This window comes from Lontra canadensis, unplaced genomic scaffold (assembly GCF_010015895.1).
Source record: "Lontra canadensis isolate GAN:19392208 unplaced genomic scaffold, GSC_riverotter_1.0 scaffold16, whole genome shotgun sequence".
NCBI classification, from domain to species: domain Eukaryota; kingdom Metazoa; phylum Chordata; class Mammalia; order Carnivora; family Mustelidae; genus Lontra; species Lontra canadensis.
In genome coordinates, this window is record NW_022631010.1 from 5,815,899 (window position 1) to 5,833,256 (window position 17,358).

The 17,358-nt window shown below is 54.5% G+C and overlaps 1 protein-coding gene and 1 long non-coding RNA gene across 3 annotated transcripts in view; both read left to right on the plus strand.

The window, feature by feature from the left end:
• Positions 1–6,317, plus strand: part of STK35 (serine/threonine kinase 35) — a 38,319-nt gene extending 32,002 nt beyond the window's left edge. For both annotated transcript variants that reach the window (XM_032859031.1, XM_032859032.1), the window contains exon 4: positions 5,710–6,317. The gene's annotated coding sequence lies outside the window, so the exon portion shown is untranslated. The remainder of the gene's footprint in view (positions 1–5,709) is intronic.
• A 3,463-nt stretch (positions 6,318–9,780) lies between these two features.
• LOC116868577 lies at positions 9,781–10,381 on the plus strand. Its single transcript, XR_004382864.1, has 2 exons — positions 9,781–9,890; positions 10,170–10,381. It is a non-coding gene; the product is annotated as an uncharacterized LOC116868577 (long non-coding RNA).
• The last annotated feature ends 6,977 nt before the right edge of the window (positions 10,382–17,358 follow it).

Consider the following 17,358-nt stretch of genomic DNA (forward strand, 5'->3'; position numbering starts at 1 on the left):
TAAGCAAGCGAGGAATGACTCTTTTTGAAGCTAACCCTACTAAGGAGGGGCCCGCCCTCTTCGACCCTGACATTGCCTTGCCTCTCTGTGCCTCCACAGTGTGATATGCAGACGATGTATACTTGAGCCTTGGTTTGCCATCTGTGAAATGGAGATCATTCCTCCATGCTCCTTCGTTTGGGGAAAGAAACCATTGCTTGTGAAGCCTCACATAGTGTCTGACATGTCAAAGGTAGCCTTAACCGCAGGAATAATACCTCCACGCGGGGGTGCACAGAGGACTTACTTTAAGAGTGAGTTCTTGGCTCCCCCACCCAGGAATACCACAGTTTGAGTTTATACTGCAATCTATGAGCATGCCAGCCTGATGCCTTCCTTTTCTGTTGACGAGATGAGAGAGATAGAGAAGACCGGACTTGAGGTTTGAATCCCAGTTAAGCATTGACGAGTTATTGAACCTTTTTGCACTTTGCCGAGTGTCGAGAGTGTATGCGTCACACGTGCTTACGGTTGCTGCCTGCCTCCCCAGCAGGTGGCATGAGCTCAGGTGCTCTTTGCCACCCTGAATCCTGGTATGGGAGCCGTCCTGACACGTGCCAGTGGTCACCTGCTGATCTGGCACAGCCTTTCAGCAGTTAGCTGTGACGTTTTTGTACACTATCACGGAAAATAGATCCTCGCAGACGTCTAGGTTATATTTTAGATCTCGAGACTCATGGGCTTTAAAAATCCTTCCTTAGGTCTGAGCAGGTTGAAAGGTGCTGAGGATACCTATGCCACCAGCTGGCTGTCCTTGAGGCATTACAGCAATGGTGTGAGGAATGCTCCCCAGAGGGCATATTGGGAGAGCTCCCCTCCCCCCCACTACCCCCTCCACTGCCTTCCTCCTGCATGTCCATACTACAGATAAAGGACAGAAAGTTCCTGAATTAAGCCTCATCTCTAGATAAGTTGTACAGTTCCGTCTGAGAACCGAAGTGACCATTAACACAGTGAACAACATGGTAGACCGTACGGATCGTAGTGCTGTGTACCAGGTGCTGGGGTAGGCAGCTTACTTAAATCCTCATAACAGCCCCTGAAAGGGTAGGGCAGCATCCCCACTTTGCTAGCAAGGAAAGGGAGGCTCAGGTATAAGCAGCCAGTAAGTGGCAGAGGCAGGATTTGAGCCCAGAACCGTCCACCACAACCTGTGCTGTTGCCCCACTAGAGCACATGGGTGAAGACGCTCAGTGGAAATGCAGTCGTGGCTCCCAGAGATTCTCACGTCCTGTGGCTGCCGGTCCTGCACAGTTGGAAGGATGGTACCATTTGAAAGTAGGAGACGGGGGACCCCAAACCATTCCCATTTAGTTTCATCTAAAAATGACATTTTAGCAACAGTGAAGTTGGAGGGCTGCGCTTCTAGAGAAGGATAGTCTTCTCCCCCCACAGGTTTCCATCTCTGTGGGCTGGGGGGTCAGGGAGGAGGTAGACGGGGGGAGCCCATCCATCCCACCCCTTTGTCCTCACTCCCCACCCCCTCCCCCACTTCCCTTCTGCAAACTGCTGGTGGCATTCAGGGGAGCACTTTGGTTCCCCCGTCTCCTCGATAGGACCAGACAACTGCTTAGCTGGCAGAGGAACTTGGTAGAAGGCTGCTCACTGCCTGGTGGCTCCACCAGCCTTGTGCGGAGGTACCTAAGCCAAGCCGTCCATGAACCCATTTCTGTGTTTATAAATGAAGGGATTAAATGGGTTTTAAACTCCACTTAAGCTCTTGTCTCTCCAGGAAGGGATTTCTCAGGACAGTTAGATGCTAAAAGCAGGAGGTGTGAGGTGAGACTGACCCAGGCCCAGACCCTTTTCTGTCCCACCCATTAGCCGTGCAGCTCTTCTCTCTGAGCTGCTCTGGAACTGGGTGATGGCAGCGCCTACCTCATCGGGTTGTGGGGTGAGACAAGGCTGTAGCTGGAACATGCGGGCTCCGTGCAGGGACATAGTGAGTGGGAAGCAGCTTGGAAGAGCTGAAGTTTGCCTTAATGGATTGTTCCCTACAAAGCCCTTGGAACGTTCGATGCTGGGTGAGCGATCGCCGGGACAGTAATTACAGAGAACTAAGGTCGGGCGTGCTGAGGGAGCTTTGTCTGGGAGTTGAAAGAAGGGGAAGGATTTGCCAACACTTCCGTATCCCTGGCCCCTCTCCGCTCAGGACCGTGGCAAATGCCTGCAGTGGGGGAACCCCTGGCCAGTGGCTTAGTGGCGTTGTAGTGTGGGCTGAGCCGCTCCATCTCCCTGGGCCTGTCCCCTTATTAAAATGGGGCAGTCAACCTAACAAAATGAGATGATCAGGAAGGCGAAAGATGGGGCGTGCTGATGACATCGTGTGGAGGTGAATCACACACCACTTTTCTTTCTGCCCAGCAGCGTGGCTCAGCCTCTGCACGGGGCTCTGCAGTCAGAGGTACGTGTCCCACTGGAAGGGACGAGTCAGGCCCTGGTCCATTCTGGTCACTGGGCAGGCGGGGAGTTGGGGTGTGACATCTGCTAGGATGAAGTCTGGGGGGTCCCCTCCCCCTCCCCCCACCCCCACCCCTGCCCCTGGGCTGAGCCCTTACTCCATTTACTGCCCCAGCACGGGCCTGGGAGGGTCTGCTGCTCTAACCCCGAAGCAGGTGCTCTGAGCCCTTCCTGCTCATAGCTGCGAAGCTGTCTCCCCGTGCACCTGCCGCCATTGGCTTCCTGGGCCAGGTGGACCTTCTGTAATGGGAGACAGGAGAGGAACCCGAAGCCAGGGTCTGCTCCCTGAAAGAGAGCACTCTTACGTTCCTTGTCCCTGCCCCCAAGAAGGAAGCAGACCCAGACCTGTATGCCATCCTGAGGCATCCTCCCAGGGGGATGGGACCCGGTGCCCAAGCAGGGGGAGGGTGGAGGAGCCTGTGGGAAATGTCAGCCTGGCTTCCTGGCAAGGGACCCAGTGAGTACAGTGGTCATTATACACTTGTGTCGCGGGAGCTCTCATGGGGAGCTTTGCTGTTGCTTTGACCTTCTGCGGGCACACTCTGTTCTCCTAGTTAATTATGTGAAAAGGGACTTCCAGCTTCTGCATCTCTCGGCCTCCTTGGCTGCTGCTTTTCTGCTACCATGGGTCACCTTCCTGCTGACGGGCGTCCCTTTGAGCAGGGTGTCCTCAGCTTGGGTCCTGCCAAGGGAGGGAGGAAAGCAGTGTTGGAAAGGTCATAACTCGTCCCAGAGATAATCTTAGCAGATCACACATTAGCCTCCAGTTTCCTGGGCTTTTCTTGTCCTATTTCACAAGGACGTGGAATATCTTGGATGGTGAGGTTCCCCCCAAGCCCTCCCTCCCCCTGGCTGCTGGGTGTTCTGCTTTGTCTTGACAGTACAGGGAGAAGGTCATGGGCGTGCGGAGCAAAGCCAGTTGGCTTCTAGGTCATCCCAGGATGTGCTTCTGGTGACTTCATTTTACCAAATCAGAAACCAAGGTACAAGAACCACCAATGATTTTTTTGCTGTTGAAGGAGGGGACTTCACAGGCAGGGAAACAGAAGCAACAGAGGGAAAAATTGAGGCTGAGAAAGCCAGTATTTTCTTGTAGATCAGATACTTTTCCAGCACCTTTATGATTCACCCCCACTCCACTCCCCATACGCAGACTGGGTGCCCCCTCCCTCACCTTGCGCTGGAGGAGAGAACTGCACAGTCTAATGTCACCTGACAGCCGTGGAAAATTCTCTGCTGTCCACTGTGTGTGGAGGAGCCCAGAAAAGAGCCTGAGTCTGGTCTCTTGGACTGCTTCTCCAGGGACCTTTCTTTGGGGCTGACAGCTTTTCTTGTCCCTTCAAGTACGCCCATTTTCCCGCTATAAAATAAAGCATGAAAACGTGATGTGTTCTCAGTATTAAGCAGGAGAAGGAGAAAATACACCCACAACAAGTACAACATTTTGATGTATTTCTTGACAGATTTTCCTGTATGTGGAGGTTTTTGTTTGCTACATGGTTCTGCTTCTACTGTATGCCGCAGGACATTGTAGCCTGCTTATTTCTCTTTGATCCCAGGAAGTGCTTCTGCTATAACCTGCCGTCTCATTGCCTCTTTAATACTCCACAGAGTAGATGGATCATCTGCTTAAATCTTTTCCTTTTGGGTTTGTGGGTTGTTGCCTCATAATGTAGATCATAGCTTCAGCGAGCATCTTTCTTTGTAAAGTCCTCTTTGTTTGTCAGTCTAGGTTTCTGGAAGTGAAAGTTTAGGGTCTAGAGGTCTGCATACACCTGAGACTCTGATTGCTCTCTGGAAGGCACTGGTCCATGTCCCTGGCAGGGTGTGCATCCCTTCCATGCCCCCTCCCCAGCTAGCAGCAATTTGGGTGGTCCCGTGGTTGGGGACAAGGACAGGGTGGGTTCATGGAGTCATACAGTTCCTGCTGGGGGCCAGGTACTTCGCAGTCTTTACTCCGGTCAGACCTCGAAGGAGAGCTGACCATTTCCCACAGAAGGAGACAGGCTATCTCCGGTTGCTAGACCCCACTGCCTCCCGTGAGGACCAGACGGGCATCTCCTGGGGACCTGAGCACGGTGGGCCCGGGTGGTCAGACTGCGCAGGGGACAAGTGACAGTGGGGTGGGGAGTGCCGGGCTCCTCATGCTGCATGGAGCTTATACAGGAATGAAGCCAGTGTGGGGGGCGGGGGCCAGTATGGAGGGATTTCAAGTGCGCTTTGAAAGACTTAAGTGATGCTGTCATCTGTCAGGGTGAGAGCAGGCACTCCGGAACCCCAGGGTGAGTCCCTGTGCCTTGCAGAGGGAGCCCTGCTGCCTGGGCTGGGGCCCTGCTCAGCCCTGATCAGGCGACTCTGACTGAGACAGCGGGCTGGCAGCAGGTGCCGGGCCGAGGCTGTTGGCTGTAGGCTCTTGTGTTCTAGGCGTCCACTAAAACAGGTCCCTGAAAGGCTAGTGGCAGGGCCTATTCCTGAGGCCTGGTTCCACGGCAGTTCCCAAACAATAGCTAATCGTGATAGGGGCAGGCACTGTCTCAGGTTACATGTCTTAGTTCATATGTCCTCGTAATAAAGTGATTTGGTGCAGGTGACAAGACTAAAGAGGGCTTAAATTTGCCTGTGGTCAAGTGGCAGAACCTCATTCTTAACTCTAGCCCTGAGTCACCCCAGTTCCAGCTGTGGGATTCTGGCCCCTCTTAAGACCTGAGAGCTTTGGCTAACTGGGACAGGTTCTCGGGGGGCTGAGCCTTAGTTGTCTGTGAAATAGGATAAACCCAAGAGCATGCGCACGAGCTTCGGTACAGCGTAGTTAGTCAGAGAGGGCAAGGAGGGACTTGGGCCAGGGTCTGGAGGGACGGGATGGCTAGGGTCCTGTGGCTTCTTGTCCTGATAGCACAGGGATGGAGTCATGGTGGGATTGCAGCTGTAGCCAGCAAGCCTGGGTTCCCAGCCAGGGTCTTCTGCTCCGTCAGTGCAATATTAGTCACGTGCCTTATTAACCCGTGCCTCAGTTTCCCTTTGTGACAAAGGAGGATAATGTGTATCGACAACAGGGTGCTTATAGCAAAGCTAGATCCAGTCCCTGTAATATTTAGAAACCTCTCGGGGTTGGGTGCTGGCACCAAAGGGGTATGTCCGGAGCCGGGAGGTGCTCTGAGCCTGCCGGCCCAGTGTCTGCTCATCCCCGGCCTTCTGTCTTCTGTCTTCCAGGTTGATCCTCGGGACAGTGTCATCGTGTCTCCCACAGAGGACGGCCGAGGGTGCAGATGGTGGCTTGGTCGGTTGGTGATCTCCCGACAGCTGGATCTCCGGCAATGTGAAGCTTTTATTTGGGTTTTCCCCTCTCCTTTTAGTTCTGCTTAATTTTTTAAAATCTTATTTTATTTTTGTCTTTTTTTTTTCCTTTTTTAATTTAAACGATTAAGACTTCAGAAGAGCAGGAAACTATGCTGTGGAGAAACAACATGGACAGAAGCATATGTATAAATGTCATTTTTAATTTTTGTAAGGGGTTAGGGAGCTATTTTGTTTTGTTCCTTTATTTTCCCCCTGTCGTCTTTGTTTTTACCCATCCTTCTGTTCTGCTTAGAACACCTCACTTCCCCAGAGAAGGCCTGCCTCTCCGTGGAGAGCCGGGGTGGGTCCCGGCCCCGGAGGGTAGGGACACAAAGACAGAAGGCAGCCTGTGGGCCACCTCCCCCCACCACAGACACGGGCACTGCCGGACTCTGGTGGGCTGCTCCTGGCCCACCCTCGGGCCTTAGAAATGGTCAAAGGCGAAGAACCACCTGGAAGAGGAAGACAGGGTTTGGCCAGGAGGACTCAAGAAAGAAATTCTAAACTGCGGGTTTGTCTTCTTTCAGCTGCTGGAAGCCCTGGACCACTCCAGGACTCCAGTGGTGGGAGTCCATTCCCTCTTCTGCCCTTTATAACTGGGAGTGCTGGGGGGACAAAGGTGACTATCCCCCCACTTCCCGGCAGCCGGGCTCCAGACCAGCCCAGCTCTACAAGCCTACCTTTCTGTTAGTGGTTCCCCTCCCAAGGGAAGACCCCCAGGAAAAAAAAAAAAAAAAAACTGTTGTGCCAAACCTCTGCCTGGGACACGGCTGGGGCTTCGGAGGGCATCTCTCACTCCTGTGAGGTCAGCATCCATCACCTCCTGCCTCCTGGATCGTCTCCTTCCCATGTGTGCCCGCCACGTGTCCCAGTTGTCACAGAGACTGCCTAAGTCCCTGAGATCCGATTGTGACCTGGCCATAAGAACAGGGTGTGCTGAACTGGCTGCCACTGTCCTCTCCCTGCAGTGAAGCGTGTGCCCTGCATGTGGGCCCGTGGTGTCCCAGCCGGCAACAACGTCAGGCGCCACCTCCGTCACCCCCAGGGACTCGCTGTGAGGTGCCCTCCCTCAGTGCACACGTGTCTGGTGGGACAAGATTGGACCCACCAAGAGCAAGGAGGGGAGGACGGGGTGGACACCACCACTACCACTGCTGCCATCGCCACCCCCCTACCCCTGCAGCTGTCAGGTGCCCATGCGTGGCCTGCCACCCTCAAGCTTCCCCAGTGTGACCCTGTTGACCTCAGCACCAATGCCTGTGCAGTCATCCCACGCTCTCCAGCAGGCACATGCCGCTCCCTCATCGCAGGCTTCTGAACCTGAGGGTTTGCCCCACTCCACCCCACCCCCAACATCGCAGAGGCAGGTGGCTGGCCCCGTGTCGTCCCTCTCACCCGAAAGCTCCTGGGGCTCCTCCAGAGGCTTTACCCCCATGACGACCAACCGGAACAGGGTCTTGGGGAAGGGGAAAGGAAATTCTGTTAGGTTTGTTTTCCGTTTTCTCTAAACCAGCATAGGGTCGATAGGGGAAGTGGTCAGAGGGTATTCAGGTTAGTGTGTGATCGGGGGCGGGGGGGGGCCTCCCCCCCCACCCCTGCCCCCAGCAGCAGTCCTTTGGCCCTGGGCATTTGGGAAAGACCAGTGCGACACCCGCCTAAACTTGCGAACTCACCACACGTTTGCTGGCATTCTCTGGCCTCTTAGATCCCTCATATCCCGAGGCTGCTGCTTCCTCCTGGGCAGACCATTGGCTGCGGGGAGCAGGGGTGCAGGTGGGAGGCATGCCCTTCCTTGTGAAATCCTTCGTGCCTCTTTGTCCCTTGTCTCTCCGGCTTCTCAGGCCACTAGAGTGAGCCCTGAGCTGCCCCCCTCCCCTTGGGGTCAGCAGATGGGAAAAACAGCCCCCCAGTCCCCTCACCACCGCCCCCACCGTGTTCCCTAGCTACAGCCCCAGTCCTCAAGTTCCTTGTGAAGGCTCGGGCCTCGCAAGGTGTTCCCTTGGCTTTAACTTTGCCTCTGCCCTCCCTGGGTCTCTAACCTCCATCTGATCAGGTCTTGGAGCTTTGGAGCTGCAACCATCCCCCTTCGTTTTTCTCTTGGTGTCAGTGTAGCCCCCGAGGGTCACAGGATGTCTCTGCCTTTTAGGCAAGGCAGGCAGCCTGGGAAGGCTAGCCCGTATCATGCAGGACCCAGCCTACCCTTGCTTGGTGGCAGGGCCTCCTTCCCTGGCTCACGATGGCCAGCTCATTAGCCCCAAGTGCCTGTCTCTCCCTCCTGCCCCCTCAGCCACCCCCCACTTTGTCCATCTCGGGTGCCCAGCCAGCCAGGTGGACGTCAGCCCAAGGTGAACGCCGGCTCGGCCCCTGGCCAGTGGACTAGTCTTGGTTGGACCTGGGTAGCTCCCATGTGCTTCTCAGCCACCTTCCCCCTGTCCTGCTGTGGGTCAGCCTCCTGCCTCTTCATCCTCTGCACCCAGGGCACAGTGGCAGCTCTGTACTGCCTCAGCTCGGTGCCACCACGTTCGTTAAGGCCTGTGCAAGTTCTAGGAGTCTCCACACCTTGAAATAGCAGTCATTCTCTTCTCCTTGGATCTGTGAAACGGCTAGCCCATAGCAGGGAGGTTCTGGGCCGGAGACTGGTGGGTCTGGAGCTCAGCCTCCCCCCAGCAAGAGGACTCAGCAAGACAGATCCTAGTGCCTTATTCCACTGCCCTCCTTTGACCCGACCTGCTAGCTCAGCTAGAAGTCCATGGCATCCTCCTCCCTGACTATGTCTGTCTGTCACTTAACCTCTCACTCCCACCCACAGAGAGCCTCGAGGGAATCGTCCCCCCTGCCCCATCCTTCCCCGAGGGCTGCAGCCAGGCCCAGGGCTCCTGCCACCACGGAGACACTAAGAGCAGCTTTAGCAGAGGACAGAACAACCGCGTTTCCACCAGCTGGCCGCCCTCTGCCTCTCACTATCCAGCAGGCCCCCTGCCTCTTACCTCTATAGCCAGGAGGATGCCGCCGTTTTTCCATTCAAGACTGGCTCCATCTGACTCCTTTCTGGGCACCAGGGACAAAGGGCGCAGGCCTTTGCCCCCGATGGCTGCCTTTCTGAGGGCGTGTATTTAATGTTTACTTGAGAAATACCCTGTTTACAGCTGGAGGAGAAATGTGCCCAACACTGGCGGAGGTCAGGCTCCTGATGGGGCCTGGCCTCCTCTCTGGCACTGCCAGTGGAGGTCCCAGAGCGAATGAAGGTGGAGCCTGCAGGGGCACTTGCCCCGCACCCCCTCTGCCCCCTGACCCTGCGGTGCTAAGACCACTCCCCACCACCTTCCTCTCAGCCTTCCTGCCCCTGGACATTCCCCGCCTCTACCATTCCCTCCCTCGAAGGTTCTCTGCTCCTTGACATATCAGCTGTCTCCTAGAAAACCAGTGTTTGGAGCAATAAGATAATTTTTGCTTGAGTCTTTTTTTCTGAGCAAAGGTAAAGAGCTGGCATTGTAGGAACGTTCTTTCTTTGCCTTTGCAGTATACCTTTTAGAAGACAGATCTTAACAGGATGGATGTCTGGGTTTCAGCCTCAGAGTATCTTTTGGAAACTTGGAACAGAGGAGTTGGGCCTCCATCCCCTAAGAAGGGGTCCCCCCTAACTCTCTGCCCTCCCCTTGCTCCATGCTGCCTGGGCTCTTGGCCCTGCCCACCATGGGCACCTGCCACCTCCGATCCTCCTTGTGCCCCACCCCCACCCCATACTCACCCATCTGGGGGCACCGGTGGCTCCTGGGGCATTGCTTCCCCCTGACTCCCTTCCTCTCCCTCGGCCTGCGTGGTGGCCCCCAGATCACAGTGCTCCTGGAGTCACCTGGGAACTGTCAGCCTGATCTGAGGCTGAGGCCTGGAGAAGGCACCTTGGCTGTCCTCCCACACTGGGCGGAGGTATAGCCCCCAGGACACCAGACCCATCTCTGATCCTGCCTGCCAGGCTTGGAGCACAGGGACTCCCGTCTGGAGAGATGCCCTCAGAGGGGAAGCGAGGAGGTGGGACAGGACCGTTGGCAAATAATGTTAAGCTCCCCCAGCCACCATCGAGAGGAGAATCCACTTCCGTTGGTTGCCTGGAGGCCCCACATCTCCCAGGAGGGAGTTTGTTCAGGAACATTTTGAAGAACTCTTCTGTGCCCCTGGGGGCGTCTTTCATTAGAGCAGGGGAGTACGGGGCCCCAACTGAACAGGCATGGGGAGCCAACTTGGGTTTGAGGGAGGCACAGGGTAACCCAGGCACAAAGTTAGCTTCAAATACTAGTTAATAAATCTATTTTTCTTTATTTTCTTTTTTTGCACAGAAGCTGGTAATCTAGGACCTACGTGTGAACAACTTTATATGAATATTTTTTGTACTTGGTTTACTTGGGTTGGTATGATACATTATATTTAAGTTCCTTGAACACTGTGGATCCCCTAATGTGTATGAATGACTGAGGCTTTGTAAATTATGGGACGTTTGTGTGAATAAAGTTATTTGATGGGGTCAGAGAAGCCATACGTGATTTGAAAACGAGTGCTTCGTGGTTTTGTTGCCCCCTATTTGGGGCAGGGTGAGGCCGCGGCTCCCAGGGCCTGGTGGGTGAGCGGCCTGGAAAGAAGGACCTTCCCGCCCCACCCCGGGAGTAGGCCCTCTGGAGAAACCTGCCCATGGAGCACGGGAGTCCACACTGAGCCTGGGTGGCCCATCACGGGTTACAGGACTGCAGGAGGCCACTCAGAGGCCCTTCCAGGCCCAGCACTGCTTTGTTTCTGCAAGTTCTGCCCTGAGAAGTTCTAACAGATAAGAGGGGTCTCTGAACCACACTGGCAAGGGAAGGGGACAGGGACCTTTTGCAAAGGTCGGGGCGGGTGGGGGTGGGGGGAGCTCTGAGAGGAGCAGGACAGAACGGCTCTGTGAGCTGAAGGGGTAACAACCCTGTCCAGAGAGCACCAGGAAGAACGGGAACTTCTGCCACTTACCACCGGGGACCGGGGACTTTGTCTCATGGCGTGTCACTTTCCTCCAGCAAAATGGTAGCGGCAGTAGCTCACTCCAGAGCAGTTGAGGCTAAATAGGAAGCTTGTGTTGAGCCCAGCACTTAGTAGGCTTTCAACAAGTGCTCCTATAGTTCCATTTCCCCGGAGGGCCAGGTTTGGGATGTTCCCGGAGTCTGCTGGCACGGACTCCCGGCCCTGTGCAGCCTCAGGAAAGCTGCTTGCTCTGGTAGGGCAGCATTTTACCGGGACCCACCACTCAGGCTCCTTGGGAATCAGACCTTGCAGACCCAGGAATCCTAAAGCTGCTGGAGGCCGAGTCAGGCCTCTGGAATGTGTGCCGGAGGAACAGATAAGTCCGCCTTCCGGCCTGATCTGACAGCACGCTGCATTCCAGTCCCGGGTTTTGGTGTCTGGGGTCGAAGCTCCTTGCAGAAAAGGATCCTGATGTGCTTAGCCTGGGGCTTGGGGAAGGACGACCCACAAGTTCACTTTAATAACTTGGCAGAGATCATTGACCCTTTTGGAGTGTGCAAGTCAGTGGTTTTTCATACGTTCAGAGCTGTGCAGCCGCTGCACCATCCAGTTCCAGAACATTCTTACCACCTCTGAAAAGAAATCACACCCGTTAGCAATCACTTATCCCCTCCCCAACGCGCGCACTCGCAGCCCAAGGTCGTGGCTAATCTACCTTTTGTCGATGGATCTGCCTATTCTGGACATTCCATGCGAATGGAATCACTCTGTGCCCTTTGGTGTCCGGCTCCTGTCAGCACGGTGTTTTCAGGCCCCATCCATGTCCTCGCATGTGTCCGCTCTCTGTCCCTGCAGGTTGTTGAATCGTAATCCATTGTGTGGAAACACCGCGTTCCCTGTATCCATTCACGGTCCGTGGACATGGTTTCTGTGTGGGGCCCTTAGAAGGAACACGGCTGTGGTTTATGCACAGACCTCGGTTTCTGACCCCCTGGGCACAGATCTCGCAGAATTGTGGGGTCCTGCGGTAACTGTGCATAGTTGAGGAACCCCCAGATTGTTTTCCAAAGATGCTGCACCATTTTACTTTCCCACCCAAGAGCGGCGAGGGTTCTCCTTCCTCTGCAAGATCCTTGAGGACACTTGATACTGTCTTTTTTTATCGTCATCCGGGGGTGGGGGTTGGGGGTCTTATAGATGTGGACACCATTGCACTACTTACTAATGGCCGATGAGGGGAGAATAGCAAATAGGTACTTGAGACCCAGACGCAGTCACGGGCCCAGCCAGGAGCCCGTACCTCGCAGAGTCCTAAGAATGCAGACTGACTCTGCTACCTACTCGTTCCCTTGACCTTGAGGCAGATCACCTCTCTGACTTCATCTCCTCATCTGTAAAATAGGAAATGCCCACTTCATAGGGTGGTTGGCCCGACCGAAGGTATGTCGTGCAGACGACATGGTGGGCACTCCTCAGGGCATTTACTTGTCCCTGTGTCCTAGGCACCCGGGCTAACTAGGGCGTGGCTCAGAAATGAGGCTCTGGGAGCTCCCAGTGTGTTGGGTTCAATGTGGGTGATGAGGAACAGGTCACTGCAACGTGGGGTCTACCGAGGGCCACACCACGCTGAGCAGAGAAGTGTGTCACCCTGGCCCTGGGAGGGAGGGATCTAGGCGTCCGGAGCTGGCCAGCGCCCACTAAGGTAGACATCTGGGCCCTTGCTGACCTTCCCCTTCTGACCAGCTCCCACAGGACCCCTGGCTCTGCCGGCGAGGAACTCCAGTTTTAGGGGATGGAGGACTATGAAGAGGACAGGTAGGGCAGAGTGGCGGGCTGGGCGGTGCAGGAGGGAAGCTCCAGGGGTCACGGAGTGAGGAGGTGGAGACCTGAGGGGGAGACCAGAGACCTGAGGCCATGCTCGTCCATCCGGTCTGCCTGACCTGGGCCCTGGGCCCTCTCCCGCCCTGCTGGGGCCCCTGAGCCTGCGACGCCTGGACAAACATCCCGCAGCAGACACAGCACCCCGTCGTCTTCACTGGCCTCCACTCAGAGCGTCGCAGCGCCTCCCTGGTTTCTGGGAAGTGTTTGCCTCACCATGTCCCACCCTGGAGCCGAAGGAGAGTGGATGGCATTTGCGACCTAGCCCTCAATCCAGTCTCACCGCAGAGCAGGCCAAGGTGCGAGACCCTCTGGAGATCTCCATTGCACGTAGACCATTTCCCAGACCCTCCCCTTGGCCTGTAGAAAGTGCTTCTCTACCTTACCCCTCTCCAGGGACTTACTCCCCAGACCCAGTTGCTTGCCAGCGCCCCCAGTTCTACCCACTGGTGCACTGGGCCTTATTGTGGTCCTTTATTCATTCATTCATTCATTCATTCATTCGTTTGTTTTTTTGAGAGAGGGAGGAAGGGAGGGGCAGAGGGTGAGGGAGAGAATCTCAAGGAGACTCCCCACGGGCGGGAGCCCAACACAGCTCGATCCCACGACCCCAAGATCATGCATGACCTGAGCCAAAATCCAGAGTCAGACGCTTCCAACTAAGCCCCCCAGGCACGCCTATTGCTGTCCCTGAAGCACAGACGGGACATTCCCATCTCGGGGACTTTGCTCTTGCTGTTCTGTCTGCCCCAAGTGCATGACTACTTGCTTCATCTAGGTCTCCGCTCACACATCTGAGAGATCTCCCCTTAAACCTCAGCACCATCGCTATCTCTGCAACATGCTTTATTTTCCTCTTTAGCACAATCACCAGCAGGAAGTTTTCTGTGTAACACACATATGTATGTACAATGCATATACACACGTGTGTATATATGTAAAGAACCTCTCCTATCCTTAAACAGTGCCTGACATGGCCCAAAGTAGACATTCAAGACATGTTTAGTAAGTAGATGGATGAGAGCAGGTGACATCAGTAGGAACACAGCCCCAGTGAAAGGAACTTGCTCGGGAGCCCATGGTGGGTGGAGGGCAGCATCTGTGAGTGGAGCCTGTGGTGGACAGCATGGGCCATACCTGATTAGTCTGGTTCAGGGACGTGTCCCTGTGTCGTGGGTCAGATCCACAGAGACAACATGGGTGATGGGGCAAGAAGCTGGTCCAGAATCTCTACTTCATCTCCATCTGGTCTCTTGGCCACAGCTCTAGGTGTGTGGGAGGGAAGGGCAGGGTAGGGAGATGGAGATCACTCCCCATCTGACATATGTTCGTGAACCTATAAAAATCTGATTGGAACAAGAGTGAAGAAACCTAGGTCCAGATCCAGCACGGCCTCCTGCCAGCTATGCGGGGTGTGGCAAAATCTCTCCTCTCTGGGATTCCCGGTATCGTGGATTCTGGAATGGGGCAGGAGGGTTTGGATGACTGCTTTACCACATACTTTGGCATGGTAGCCTCCAGGCCTGTCTTCTGACAATACTGGTGCCCACTTCATAGATTTTTCTGAAAATTCATGAGATGATGCATGTACCAATCATAGCACGGCGTCTGATGTGAAGTTAATTGTCCATAAATGGTAGTTAGTGATAGTATTTTTTTTTCAGGATTTTATTATTTATTTATTTATTTGTCAGAGAGAGAGAGAGCACAAGCAGGGGAACAGAAGGCAGAGGGAGAAGCAGGCTCCCGCTAAGCAAAGAGCCCGATGTGAGACTCTATCCCAGGATCCTGGGATCAGGACCTGAGCCGAAGGCTAATCGCCTAATGCCTGAGCCACCCAGGCATCCCCTAGTGATAGAATTTTTTAAAGGGAAAAAAACCTCCTTTAAGATGTTTCTCCAGAAAAAGTGCTTGGACAGTAACAGAATGTTGTGTGTCTCATTCCCGCCCACCATGTTCCAGTGCACACTAAAAGCCCTGAGAAGGCCTGTAGGAGCCCAATTTCTCCAGCTTCTGGGATCACTGATGCTTCCACACGGGACACCTAACAACTGAAAGTGGGGTTCTGGGGAATCTCTTTGGGGCCCACTTCAGCAGAAGCTAACCAAGACCATCTTTGCTGCTCTCAGATCCTAGCCACCCCATCCTGTCTCACATGGGGCCAGAATGACTTCCCTCTTGCAAAAGCCTGCAGCAATTGCCTCTGCTTGGTCTACTGGTTCCTTGAGGGCAGATCAGAATATCAGGAATTTAATAACCGCGGTCCGGATTCCCTGCCAGAATGCTGGAGGGCCCTGGGCCAGCCTCGAATGTGGTGAGAACACAGAGCACCTCCCCCAGCCCTCAGGCCAGGCCACTGCCAAAACACTCAGGCTCCCGGTGCCTGTGTAGCTGAGCCCAGCCACTCCGCAGCGAGCCCTGACCCAGCACACCAAGCATTTAGCCTTCTGCTGGGGGGCACTCGCCCTTCCGTGGGTACGCACGCGGGCCCTGCTGGGAGACCACCAGGGCTCAAGTTGTTCTATCTCATTAGGATTATTTTCCTTAGATGAAAAATGGGCCTCAGAACCACACCTGTGCCTGTGAGCATTAGGATTATGGCTGCCTGATCGGAAGACCCCAGACAGCAGCAGCCAAAGCAAGAGAGAAGCTGGAGCTCTTGCCCATAAAAGAGATACGAGGGGGCACCTGGGGTGCTCAGTCCATTAAGCAGCTGCCTTCTGCTTGGGTCATGGTCCCAGGGTCCTGGGATCAAGCCCTGCGTCAAGCAGGGGAATTTGGCTTCTCCCTTTCCCTCTGCCTCTCGCCTCCGCTCATGTTCTCTCTCAAATAAATAAAATCTTTAAAAAAAAAAAAAAAAAAAAAAAGAGGAAGCGTGAGGCTATCAATCCAGGGCCATCCAGGGGTTCATACATGGGGAAATCACTAGAGATCCCATCTCCTGTCTTCCTGTTGTGACCTTTTCAGCAAGTGGCTCAAGTTCAAGGTCCCTTCCCAGTCCAGGACAGCTGCTGGAGCTTGAGGCATGTTCCACCCAACCCCGACAACATCAAAGAGGGAGGGAGGCAGAGAGCAGGCCCCCTCCTTCCATGGAAGCTTCCCTGAAGTCCCCTCCCATCCACCCCGCCACTTATATCGCATGGGCTAGAGCTTAGTATGGCCATGTGTGGTGCCAAGGAGGCTGAGAAGCAGCAGGGAAAGGTGAGCAGTGGCCTTGTTATTAAGGTTGACAGAGTCTGGGTGTCAGGTGGGCTAGCAGCCATCTGTGCCAGGAGCGTGCCTCTAGCTCCCTCCAGTAAAGGTTAGGTATTATCATCATTAATCATAGTCCTGCAGGCCTGGGTTCAAAAGAAACAAAATAACTAAATTAGGCAGAGGACCTCCTAGGGGGCTTGTTCAGAGCTGGGATAACAGTCACATGGTGCACCCAACAGAAAGTTGTCCACTTGGGTTCATTGTCTGCTGGTATGTCATCTCTTCAGTTAGGGTGCACAGAGCACCCCTTTCTCGGGCTGGGGGTACAGAGGAGATGGCCGAAGAGGCAGTGTCTCATGGTGATTAAGAGTGGAGTCTGAAATACAGAGCCTGGTTAAAGTCCCAGTTCACACACTTCCTGTGTGAACTGGGCAGCTTACTTAACCTCTCTGGGCTTTGTTGTCTTGGTCTCTAAGATGGAGAAGGTGATAAACACTATCACAGGATTATTCTGCAGGTCAAAGGAATTAATACAAACAGAGTGCTTTGAGTACTGAAGGAAAAATCCCTCTGATCTCTCCAGTAGACCCACGAGCTTCTCAATACCTTACCCTCCCTATCCCGCTTTCTTCCTGCCCACTCTGGTTTTTCACTGAGCGTGTTCTCCGCTGCTCACTGGAGGCTCCAAGATGAAATACACCCTTGCCTTAAGTGAATTCCTTCATCATAGGGCTGTTTTCTGAGCCCCTACTGTGTGCCATCTCCGTGTCGCAAGCTGACAGTCCTGAAGGAAACTAGGCATAGGTGTGGAGTCTGGGGCAGGACACACAGAGGACCCTGGCTCAGACATGGATTGGCAGGACTAGGAGACTTGGGGTCTGGGCCCAGCTCTGTTTGTGGCATGCGGCCTGGGGACATCTGTGTCCCGTGATTCTGGACAGGCAGCCCGGCCAGGCCTGTGGACAGGGCCCAGGAGAGGAGGCCACCAATTCTAGCACAGGAAAGTGGTCCTTTATTTTTCTGGGTCATCGGATGGGCAGTAAACCGAGAACAAAAGGTGATGAGCGGTGACTGGCCACAGACCTGAGCCAGTTGCCCTCACCCCGGAGCACAGCCAGTTCTCTGTTGTCAGGCCCCAAGCTCACTTCCCCAGACCGTTCCCTTGACCTCTTCCCCATCCCTGCCTATTCTTGAAACTTCCTACCCCTCCCCTGCCAGCTTCAGAGAGCGGTGGAAATCCGGGGTTCTGCCCACCTCTGTCAGTTACTAATTCATTGCCCCTCAGTTCCAAATAAATGCTCCTTCAATAGATATTCTACGATGAGTAACAGAATTCCTTTAGGCCTCTCTCCTGTAAAGTGAGCACAATTTTAAGACCTCAGTAGAGGACTCTGGAGGGACATTGCAAAGGGAAAAGTCTTCCTGCAATTTCCAGCTTGGGATGTGGGGTTGGTGGGGGTGAGA